This window comes from Carcharodon carcharias, chromosome 16 (assembly GCF_017639515.1).
Source record: "Carcharodon carcharias isolate sCarCar2 chromosome 16, sCarCar2.pri, whole genome shotgun sequence".
Lineage (NCBI taxonomy): Eukaryota > Metazoa > Chordata > Chondrichthyes > Lamniformes > Lamnidae > Carcharodon > Carcharodon carcharias.
Window position 1 is genome coordinate 65,844,548 of NC_054482.1, and position 12,647 is coordinate 65,857,194.

The following is a 12,647-nucleotide window of genomic DNA, read 5'->3' on the forward strand; positions in this document are numbered from 1 at the left end:
TTATTTAATTTGGGTAGTAGTACTGATTAGACTAGTTCGCTCTGGCCCCATCTACTGGCAAATATTAATCATGCAGAAAAGCAGCAGGGTTACAACAGTCAGGTCATCAGCAGTTCTCAAGATCCCATTGAATGTTTCAGGAATTATATCAGGAGGGAAAGTGAGGCACATGATGGCTCCAATGGAACAAATTGCAACCCTCAAACAGAAGATCCACACTAATCCGGCCATTGTGAAGAGTCCTCTAAAAGCCATCTGGAGTAACAGGGGCAAGTCACAGACATAATCTGCAAACTGAGCAAAAGGACAGAGAATAAGGGGGATGGAGAATGGTCAGAACACAAATTACAATTAGCTTTGATAAGAACATGGAATTCTGAGAGACCCAAAATCAGAGGTCTGAGCAGAGGTCACGGACCATAAAGCTCAGTGAACCGATTTGGAACTCAGGCCAACCTGGCAGAATTTCTTTTTAAATGCTGCTGATCGAAGTATATTTAGTCTAAGCATTCTCATACTTTTGAACACAATCCACAGCATTAAATTAACTATAACTTGACAATAAAACAATAGTCTTATTCAGGGGTCACATAGATGTCTGGTATAGGAAATTGAGACAGAGTAGAAGGACCTTTACTATGCAGCTGGCCTGTACAGTAACTGAGCTGGGAGTCAGAGGGAAAAAATGGTCAAATCTTAGTATTATTTGTCCCAAATAAACACTCAAAAATAAGTTAAAGGCAACAGAAAAATAATATTTGATGTTTAAAAATGAAGCAAAATCATAATAAACAGCCAATGTATCCCCCAACATCAGAACTGGGTTCAGTTTTAAATATATTACAAAGGGAAAAAATAACTTTTTTTTGATTGAAAGTTGGTTTATTGTATGTAACTGCTGTTGGCAACAAGAGCCTGGTAAGTAAAACATATGGAATGGTACTGCATTTGAAAACATTATTGTGCTCTGTTTTGATGGGATTGTTTTCATCAGCAGCTGACTTGTTTATGTGACACAAAACAGCCATAAGCAAACATCCAACTGCTTTCACTGCTGAAAGTCCGACAGAATTTTTATGATCCATCCCTTCAACATCTAATGATTGACACTGGGACTGCAAGAGAACAGAAATCTTAATTTGCTCCTGGCAGGCTGATATTCATGTCAGCACTTGCAATCCCATTGCCTTTAGCAAGAGAACAATGTATTAATGTATGCTGCCTCCATTGGTGAATTACCAACCAAAAAAATGAAGTAAACCAAATAAAACCAAAGCATGATAAAATGACATATGTTCTAAAACTGAATAAATAATCTATATTTTCAGTATTGCTTACTTTTATCTTGTAGTATAATTTTAAGAATGTATACAGGATTAAGAAACTTAAAGATGGTAGTTCATACATTACACCATTGATTTGCCCTAATTTACATAAATAGATTCCACTCAATAATCTGATTATAATCTTGTGGTACGCCTCCCTCATTCACATAGAATCAAATTTCAAACAGTTGGGTTGATTTTTTATATGACAACACTTACAGGTCGAGGCTGTCCAGAGAAGCGCTTGTTGTAGTCTCTAATATCCTGTATAATCTGCTGACCCTGCTTTCCCTGTTGATTCTCACAGAATAGGCTGTAGAGCAAGCTCACCTGAAAAGAGAAAGAAATTAGTTTACTCTATCTGGTGTAGACACAGAAGGATGCAGCGTGCTTTTGCTCTTTTCAATGGAGTTTCATAGTCAAACTCTTAACTCATTAATTTATTTATAAATTTTACTTAATTTATTATCCCTTAATTTGATTTACTGGATACTGTGAATAAACTCCAGCATTGTTTTATTCAATAATTCAAATATTTTAGTACAAAAATACTTCAAATTAAAAGGATTAAAATGACATATATAATCAGGTTTGCAAACATTATATTTTGTTGTTCATGCACATTATTGAGTATTTGTTATTACTCAATTGATATAGATATCATAATTTAACACTAGGAAGCAATGTCACACAGTAAAGGCAGATCTATGCTTCACTAGAAAAATGTTTGTCAAATTTCTATCAATTTTCGCTAAACTTCTTTCCTGATTGAGTCAGGGGCTCTTTCAGCTATTAAGCATTTCTTTGTTGAACAATTGGCCCCTCTTCAGTCTGGATTCTCCTGCATAAATACATATATTGATTTAGGAAGTGTCAAGGATATGGATGCAAAGCTGTCTGCTATGTATGCTTTTAAATTCAATACTTATTATTGGCTCAGTGGAGACGCTGTGCTTTCTTTCAACATCTAAATACCAACACCCATACCCACTTGTAGTATTTCTGTTAACTGAGCATTAGATGGTAATACAAAACATTATGATAATTATGTCAATAACATGACAGCCATTCCCTGTGTCATCTCAGGATTTTCTGGTAACTCATTACCTTGACTTCAATCAACTCCTTCTCATTCCCAAGATGGAAGTAGATCACATACATGTAAGGTCGTAGCCACCTTATCTCCCTCAGAAGCCAATAATTCTTGTCCAGTAATTTTTCATGCACTCCATATGGATCTTTGAAGATAGGATCTAGTTTTGCTATTCTATTCTGTACTGCCTTGATGTAGAATGGGTTCTTACTTTCACAAAATCACTACTATCAAAGCAATTAACCACTTACTCAACACATTGAATGGTATCCAGCATTGTCAAGTAGTCTTTTTCTAACTGATATGTATGTCCCAATATTATCTTCAGGCAGTCTTTGTAAGAGCCATCTAAACCTCTACACTGTCAGCTTCACTTATTGAAAGCATCTAAGCCAGTAGGTTGTGGATTCAAACCCCACTTCAGGGACAGTACTGAGGGTGGGGTTTATTGTCACAGATGCTGTTTTCCAGATGAGGTGTGAAACTAAGGCCCCTCTACTAAGATGGAAGCAAAATATTTTAGCTTGATTAACTTTTGAAGGGCTTGTAAACTTACCCATTAACAGTGGATATGTTTGACTGCTAATTCAAGTAGGGGTTTCAACCTGTGAAAAACCAGTGAATTTGTTGGGGGCTTTCAACTAGTTTCCCACTATAACTCCAGTGGGAGCCCAATGGAATCCACTGCAAATCATCAAGGAGCCTGTTGGACCAGGTACCCACTATTTCTGGGAAGCATTGTAAGGAACAGAGTCTCTGCCTGCCCCTCACAAAGTAAATTATTATAAAGGTAGGGAATCACTACCCAATCGCTGGTACCATTAGGACCTGGCACAGGACTGGATGCTGATAGGCTGATTCTTAGAAGGCAACTTAATTAATGGGCAGAGGTGGCCCCATCAGAAGAAAAAGCCAGGGTCATGGTGTTACTTAAGGAGTATGGGAGCTCTCCTAGTGTCCAGCTGAGCTTTTACTTCTCAATCAACACCACCAAAACACATTAAGCTGAATTTTGTGAGGGTGGGTGTAGGGGGATAGGTTTGATAGTGAACTTTCAGCATTCCTGTAAAACTGACCAGAATTTCAGGATAATGGGCATGTACAAATTAAGGTGGAAATCCTGAACTTGTGGTCTGTCACTCAGGGCTCTGTAACAGGATGGCTATGACACCACCCAGAACCAGCAATCACTAATGTCAGTGAGAATTTCAACTCCTGACAAAGTTATACCTTGTTCATTGAGATGTAACAGGGTTTTTAATGGTGAAGTGATTAATAAAATTTGATGGACAAAAGAACTGACTCTTAAAAAAAACTTGATAATCGTGGAGCACTGTTAAATGATTAATTTGCAGTTTTTAAAGCTAATTTTTTTCAATAATTGTTTTCAAAAGTTTTTCTGAGTACTTTAGCTTCTACATTCACCCTATGTGTGTGTCCAAATTCTAAATTGCTTCATGGATTTTTTTTTTAGAAATTACTTTACTTTATTGCTCTTAGTTTTCTGTTTGAATTGGGGTGGCGGTTGTGGTGGGGTGATCTTTGAAAATCTTTTAATTTGATTGACTAATTGGACAGATGCTATCACTGTTGATCCACACTGGGAATGCCCACTATAGAGCACTGCAATCAGTTAATGTACCACTGCATGGTGATAGAGCTGAAATCCTTGCCAGAACGATCGCTCAGTGAGACTTATTTTGTTGCAGCTGAAAATGCCCCTGCTTCACTGCTTACAGCAAAATATGGCCACTAAGTGGTCAGTTATTGCTGCTGATTCTGGGAACGTCCTGAATGTTAATGGCTGTCATAGTTGCCTCAAAGTGACTACACTTCAAAAGCACCTAATTGCTATGAAGTACTTTGAGATGACCTAAGGATATGAAATGGCAAAATATTAAATGCAAAATCTTTCCTCTTCCTTTAATCGAGGAAAAGTAACTATATTTTGTGACTTTACATAACTAATTACATCTATCCTCATGCCTGCCAATAGGTTTGTTGGCAGAGTCATGACATCATTTAGGCGATGGACTAGTGATCCAGAGACCAGAGTAATGCTCAGGGGACCGACGACAGATCGTGGACTTTGAATTCAATAAAAATCTGGAGTTAAAAGTCTAATCATGACCATGAAACCATTGTCGACTGTTTGTAAAAACCTACCTGGTTCACTAATTTAGGGAGGAATCACTCGTCCTTGTCTGGTCTGGCCTATACAATGACTCCCGACCCACAGCAATGTGGTCTTTAATGCCCTCTGAAATGGCCTAACAAGCCACTCAATTGTAACAAACCGCTACAAAGTCACAAAAAGGAATGAAACCAGACAGACCACCAGCATCGACCTAGGTACCGGAAATGACAATGGAAATCTCAGCGCTGTCGACCCTGCAAAGTCTTCCTTACTAACATCAGGGGCAGAGCTGTCTCAAAAACTAGTCAAGCAACAGTCTGACATAGTCATCCTCCCGGAATCATACCTTACAGATAATATCCCAGGCACCACCATCACTATCCCATCCCTGGATATGTCCTATCCCACCAGCAGGACAGATCCAGCAGATGTGGCAGCACAATGGTATACAGTAAGGAAGGAGTTGCCCTGGGAGTCCTCAACATCGACTCCGATCCCATGAAGTCTCATGGAATCTGGTCAAACATGGGCAAGGAAACCGCCTGCTGATTACCACATACCGCCCTCCCTTAGCTGATGAATCAGTGCTCCTCCATGTTGAACACCACTTGGAGGAAGCACTGAGGGTGGCAAGGGCACAGAATGTACTCTGGGTGGGGGACTTAAATGTCCACCACCAAGAGTGGCTCGGTAGCACCACAAATGACCGAGCTGGCTGAACCCTCAAGGCCATAGCTGCTAGACTGTGTATGTGGCAGTGGTGAGGGAACCAACAAAAGGGAAAAACATACTTGACCTCATCCTCGCCAGTCTACCTGCCGCAGATGCATCTGTACATGACACTATTGGTAGGAGTGACCACTGCACAGTTGGAGGCAAAGACAAAGTCCCGCCTTCACATTGAGGATACACTCCATCATGTCGTGTGGCACTTCCACCATGCTAAAATGGGTTAGATTTTGAACAGATCTAGCAACTCAAGACTGGGCATCGATGAGGCGCCGAGGGCCATCAGCAGCAGCGGAATTGTACTTGAAACAATATATAACCTCTGGCCCAGCATATCCCCACTCTACCATTACCATCAAGCCAGGGGATCAATCCTGGTTCAATGAAGAGTGCAGGAGGGCATGCCAGCAGCAGCACCAGGCATACCTAAAAATGAAAATGAGGTGTCAACCTGGTGAAGCTATAACACAAGACTACTTGCGCATCAAACAGCATAAGCATCAAGTGATAGACAGGACTATGCGATGCCACAACCAATGGATCAGATCTAAACTCTGCGGTCCTGCCACATCCAATCGTGAATGGTGGTGAACAATTAAACAACTTACTAGAAAAGGAGGCTCCACAAATATCTCCATCGTCAATAATGGAAGAGCCCAGCACATCTATGCAAAAGATAAGGCTGAAGCATTTGCTACAATCTTCAGCCAGAAATGCCGAGTGAATGTTCCATCTCGGCCTCCTCAGCTGGTCCCCAGCATCACAGATGCCAGTCTTCAGCCAATTTGATTCACCCCACGTGAAATCAAGAAACAGCTGAAGGCACTGGATACTGCAAATGCTATGGTTCCTGACAATATTCCAGCAACAGTACTGAAGATTTGTGCTCCAGAACTTGCCACGCCCCTAGCCAAGTTATTCCAGTACAGCTGCAACACTGGCATCTACTCAGCTATGTGGAAAATTGCCCAGGTATGTACTGTACACAAAAAGCAGGGCAAATCCAACCCAGCCAATTACCACCCCATCAGTCTACTCTCAATCATCAGTAAAGTAATAGAAGGTGGCATCAACAGTGCTATCAAGCAGCACTTGCTTAGCAATAGCCTACTCACTGATGCCCAGTTTGGGTTCCGCCAGGGCCACTCAACTCCTGACCTCATTACGCCTTGGTTCAAAAGAGCTGAACTCCTGAGGTGAGGTGAGAGTGACTGCTCTTGACATCAAGACAGCATTTGACAGTGTGTGGCATCAAGGAGCCCTAGCAAAAATGGAGTCAATGGGAATCAGGGGGAAAACTCTCAGTTGGTTGGAGTCATACCTAGCACAAAGGAAGATGGTTGTGGTTGGTGGAGGTCAGTCATCTCAGCTCCAGGAGATCACTGCAGGAGTTCCTCAGGGTAGTCCCCTCAGCCCAGCCATCTTCAGCTGCTTCATCAATGACTTTTCTTTCCATCACAACATCAGAAGTGGGGATGCTCGCTGATGATTGCATAATGTTCAGCCACATTCGCGACTCCTCAAACACTGAAGCAGTCTATGTCCAATTGCAGCAAGACCTGGACAATATCCAGGCTTGGGCTGACAAGTGGCAAGTAACATTCACACCACACAAGTGTCAAGCAATGACCATCTCCAACAAGAGAGAATCCAACCATCGCCCCTTGATGTTCAATGGCATTACCATTTCTGAATCCCCCGCTATCAACATCCTGGGGGTTACTATTGACCAGAAACTGAACTGGACTAGCTATATAAACACTGTGGCTCCCACAATACTCAAAGCTTGGACAAAGCAGCCTGCTTGATCGACACCACATCCACAAGCATTCATTCCCTCCACCACTGACTTAAAGTAGCAGCAATGTGTACCATCTACAACATGTACTTCAGGAATTTACCAAAGCTCCTTCGACAGCACCTTCCAAATCCACAACCACTACCACCTAGAAGAACAAGGGCAGCAGATAGATGGGAACACCACCACCTAGAAGTTTCCCTGCAAGTCACTCACCATCCTGTTTTGGAAATATATCGCTATTCCTTCACTGTCACTGGGTCAAAATCCTAGAACACCCTAACAGCACTATGGGTGTACCCACACTACATGGATTGCAGTGGTTCAAGAAGGCAGTTCACCACCACCTTCTCAAGGGCAGCTAGGGATGAGCAATAAATGCTGGCTCAGCCAGCGAAGCCCACATCCCATAAATGAATAAAAAATGTTTTAAAAATTGTGATACCCAAATGTATACTCATGCACGAACTCATGGAATTTCCTCAGGTAAAGAATTCATAACTTATCCGCTGCATATAGTTTTCAGGGTGGCTTTTGGATTCATGCTTGACTTTCTCTGCTCAATGTCTACCTTCAACTTCTGAACTGTTTTGCAAAGGAGGACACAAACATAAGGCAGAATTTAATACTCACCCCTGGCAGTGAGGTTAGAGGTGGGGGGAATTTAATTGATTGGGAGGGTTCAAGTTGGGGACTCACTACCTTTTTGCCTTCACCCAAAGCCTCTCACAGTATAGTCATCCTGTACGATGCTGCTAATGTTTGTTTATAAAATTTAGTAAACTCTTCTCCATATCCTAATTTCCCCTGGGAAAACTGTCATAGATCTCCTTCTGGATAATAAAAGATTTGGATAATTGTCCAGGTTTCACTCTTTGCCCACTCTTACCTTAAGTGCTGACGTCTGAGTAAGTGGGCAGAATTTTCCATAACAGCGGAATCATTTGTGGGTTGGGAACCCAAATAATGAAGGAGCAGGCTTTGCTAAGGCTCATTAACTCAGTCATGGCATTATCATCGCACCTCTAGGCTCCCCAACCAATTAGAGAGTGTGGGCGGGTTGATACATCCATTCTGTAAGGAAGGACTTCTAATTAAAGGAACCATGACATGGGCTACAATGGTTCACTAGTACTTGAGTTTTGAGCAAGAGGGTGGGGGTCAGGGGGGGCTGGCAGAATGGCTTTCCAGTGACAGAAACCTTACTGGTCATTAGTATTGCATTCCCACCCAACTAATCCCAATGGGAAAGCGATCTTGTTCCAGAAGGGTACAGATGTTGGCAGTGAACCTGAGCCTCCTGAGTAACTGGTGCTCACACATGTTGAGGGAGCTGTTCTTCTCTCTGTAGACCCTGCTTTGGGAATCTCACTTTCTTCCAGCTGGATCTCGGTATCCATTCCCTCTGCCCTATGGAAGGGAATACAGCTCAGGAGAAGGCAGCTGGTGCTGCTGCAGGTGCTGCTGGTAGTGATGTTGCTTTTGCTCTTGCCTCTCCCCCTCAGCATAGATGGAATGTGCAGCTGCATAAGCTTCCATGTCATGGTTAAGGCTGGCAGCTGGAAGTACATCAGAAGGTGAGTGAAATGCTAGACAGGTGAGGTACCTTCCAAGAAGTTAGCAATCATTTGTTGAACAGTGATAGCCCTCTCTGAGAGAAATGCTTTAGCCAGCAATCTCTCACCTGGACATGTCTAAAACACTTCAGTGTAACTGATCAAAGCCTTTCCAGCTTGTCAGTTTCACTGAAAAAGCCTTTCCCGCCATGCCCTAGCCTCGGTGACCCTGGTGAATTGCTGACACATCAGGAAACAGGTACCTTAGGTGTGAAATCCAACATCGAAGGTTAAAACTGCATTTGATTGACTTTTTAAGCATCTCAATTGGTTTCTCAACAGATCCAAAGCGGTTCCCTGTTCACCTTTAATCCTGCCCAGTGAAATATGGAAGCTAGCGGCATGATGTTGGGGTCCTAATCCGAAGTCTCTTTTAGGGGATTTAACTCCCTGCACGCACGCAAGCTTGCCTCCCCTTGCCTGGGAAAATTCTTCCCAATGAGTTACACAGAGAACTCATTCCATTCTTGATCAACATGTTATGTATCAAATTTCCCAGGGGTGAAAGAAGTCACAAGTCCACCTCCCACATCCTGATCCCTAGTGTTTGGCACATTTGTATCATTTCACAATTCAAATTTAAACAACATTTTACATTCCATTTCTACTTAATAGATTTAAGGCAATTCAGTTACTTGTCATCGAAATCCATCCATATTGGCTGAAGCATACCTTTTGTCTGCACAGAGGACAGCTCACAGCTCCTAACCAAGAACCATGTCCCCAGTACGCAATCAAACATGGCCCTGTTAGTGAAAGAAAACAAGAAAATAAAATGACTGAATGACAGTGTGCTGTGATACTGCCCTTTCACTTTTAGAAAGTATACCTATATTGTCTGGAAGTCTAGAAGAACGAGAGCCCATCTCATTGAAACAACATTCTGAATGGGCTTAAAAGGGTAGATGCTCAAAGATTGTTTCTGCTGTTCGGGGAATCTAAAAAACAGGGATACAGTCTCAGGATAGGGCGCTGATCATATAGGACTGAGATAAGAAGAAATTACTTCACGCAAAGAGTTGTGAATTTTTGGAATTTTCTGCCCCAAAGACTTGTGGATACTCCATCATTGAGTACATTTAAGGCTAGGATAGACAGATTTTTGGTATCTCAGGCAATCAAGGGATATGGAGAACAGGTGGGCCCAAGATCAACCACGAATGAATTGAATGGCAGAGCAGGCTTGACAGACCGTGTAGTCTACTCCTGCTCCTCTTTCTTGCATTCTAGAACCTGGTGCAAAATCAGGTCAGACTGATGGGATGAGTTTAGACAATTTTAACCTAGTTCCAAGGGCGTTTGGGCCAACAGCATAAAATAAATCAGTCCATAATTTGACACAAACTGGCACCAAGGCCATAATTATATCTTAAGATTTGTGTCACTGTAAAATGGTTCCTTGTGCACAATGATGCAAAATTGACTGTACAACTCAGAAGACAGGCTGGAACATGATACGAAAGGAATAGTAATTTGGCCCAGTGCAGCAAGACCTGGACAACATTCAGGTTTGGGATAATAAGTGGCAAGTAACACCTGCACCACATAATGCCAGGTGTACAATTATAAGATTTTATAAGATTATGTTCTGGGATTGTGTCTTTAAACTTAAGGTAAAATGAAGGAGGTAATGTGACCTGTCCTGAAGTCTGCCTGGGTGGTTTGATTTTTAGAGACCAAAGGAAGGCTTAGATTATTTCATTGGGAAGAAGGTGCAAAGTTTTTTTTCATTTATTCTTTAATAGGATGGGGTCACCACCTTCAGGCCAGCATTTGTTGCACATAATAATCTATAATGTTTTCATGGTCACTATCACTGAGAATAGTTTTTCATTCCAGATTTTATTAACAATTTAAATTCCACCAACTGCCATGGTGGGATTTGAACCCAGAGCATTAGCTGGGGCCTCTGGATTACTAGTACAGTGACATAACCAATGCATCACCATCCCCCTCAGTGTTTACACTTGGATACAATAACAGCAGCTTATGTGTTAACAGTGGAGACTGAGAGTCTCCAAAACTCCAGAGAAGTGTTGAGGATGTCAAATTGTAACCAGTTGTGCTTTAAACTGTCCCATTTAGTTCCAAGATGAAGAGAGTTGGGTTCTCAAAGATAGATAATTAGCATTTCTACTTAGATACAAGGCCCATGTGACTCACACTGTCATGGGGAAGGATACAGAGGCAGCCATTGAAATGATCAGGTTAGGGGCTCTCCTAGATCATTGCAGAATATCTCTTTTAGTCTGCCTGGAACCAAGAGAGAGGGAGCAGCTGGAGGGCAACAAGGTCTCTATGGTTTGCCGCTCAGACTGAAAAGACCAAATTTGTAGGGTACCAAAACGAGACTGGAAGAATTGCCCAGCTTGGGCTAGAGAAAGAGTCCCCGAGTAATGCAAATCTGACTGTGAAAGATTGTTCTAAGGTTGCAATTTTCCAGGCTTAGAAGAGAAAAGTAAAGAACAGGAATAAACTCTCAGGAGCTAACAGCCACTTTGGATTGATTCTGGGACAATTTAATGTCTGCATAAAAGATAGTGTAAATAATAGCTGTGAAGTGTGTTTCTTTGGTTGGGCTAAGAATAGGAAGGGGGTATTCTGTTCTATGGTTTAAAGTATAAGTTACCTACAAAGATGGTGTTCAGTCAATAGTGTTGGTAGTCATTGTTACTGTAAATGTCTTAATATGTGCAATCTTATTGTGTCATTCTTTCAGCTATTAACTGGAAATTTGAATTTCTTTTTAAATGTTGATCTCTACGAGGATCGTAACACAGGCAATGACCATCTCCAACAAGAGAAAGTCCAGCCACCTTGCCTTGGTATTCAATGGCATTACCATCGATGAATCCCCCTCCATCAACATCCTGGAGGTTATCATTAATTAGAAACTTAACTGGGCCAGCCAAATAAATACCATGACTACAACAGGAGGTCAGAGGCTGGATATTCTGCTGTGAGTAACTCACCACCTATCTCCCGAAGCCTGTCAAACATCCATAAGGCACAGGTCAGGAGTGTGATGGAATACTTCTCATTTGCCTGGATGAGTGGAGGCCCAACAACACTCAAGGAGCTTGTCATTATCTAGGACAAAGCTACCAATTGATCAGCACTCCATTCACCACCTTAAACATTTACTTCTTCCAACCCTGGCATACAGTATTAGCAGTGTGCACCATCTACGAGATGTACTGCAGCAATTCACCAAGGCTCCTTCAACAGCATCTTCCAAATCTGCGATCTCTACCACTGAAAAGAGCAAGGGCACAGACATGGGAATACCATCAGCTGCAAGTTTCCCTCCAACTCACCCACTGACCTGACTTGGAAATATATTACTCTCCCTTCAATATCACTGTGTCAAAATCCTTAAACAAGGCTTGCCCAACCTTCTCACACGGGGAGCCACATTTCAACATTTTTCTCAGTCATAGGGCGGATGAGCAAATTTCAGAAAAATAAAATTTGGCACAACATTAAACATGAATTTCAAAACAAAAGGGAGATAAATAGCTTTCAGAGCAAAAAAACAATGAGTAATAAATAAAGATGAGTAATAGAGTATAATAGGATACTTGTGGCTCACTCCCAGTCTGAGGTGCTCACTCACTCACCCACTTTGAGAGTGGATGAGAGTGCATGATGGTGTATGTAGGTGAGGATGAATGAGAACCCTGATACTGGGAATGACCCAGACTTATGCACACACCCTCCCTCCCTCTCCCCCTCCTCACACACTCTCTCCCCTCCTCACACACTCACTCTCCCCTCCTCACACACTCACTCTCCCCCTCCACACACTCACTCTCCCTCTCCACACACTCACTCTCCCCTTCCACACACTCACTCTCCCCTCCACACACTCACTCTCCCCTCCTCACACACTCACTAACCCCCACACTCTCACTCCTTTCACATGTTCTCCCCCTTCTCACACTCTCTT

At 42.2% G+C, this 12,647-nt stretch overlaps 1 pseudogene; it reads right to left on the reverse strand.

The window, feature by feature from the left end:
• LOC121288955 overlaps positions 1 to 12,647 on the reverse strand; it is a 40,864-nt pseudogene continuing 28,217 nt past the window's right edge.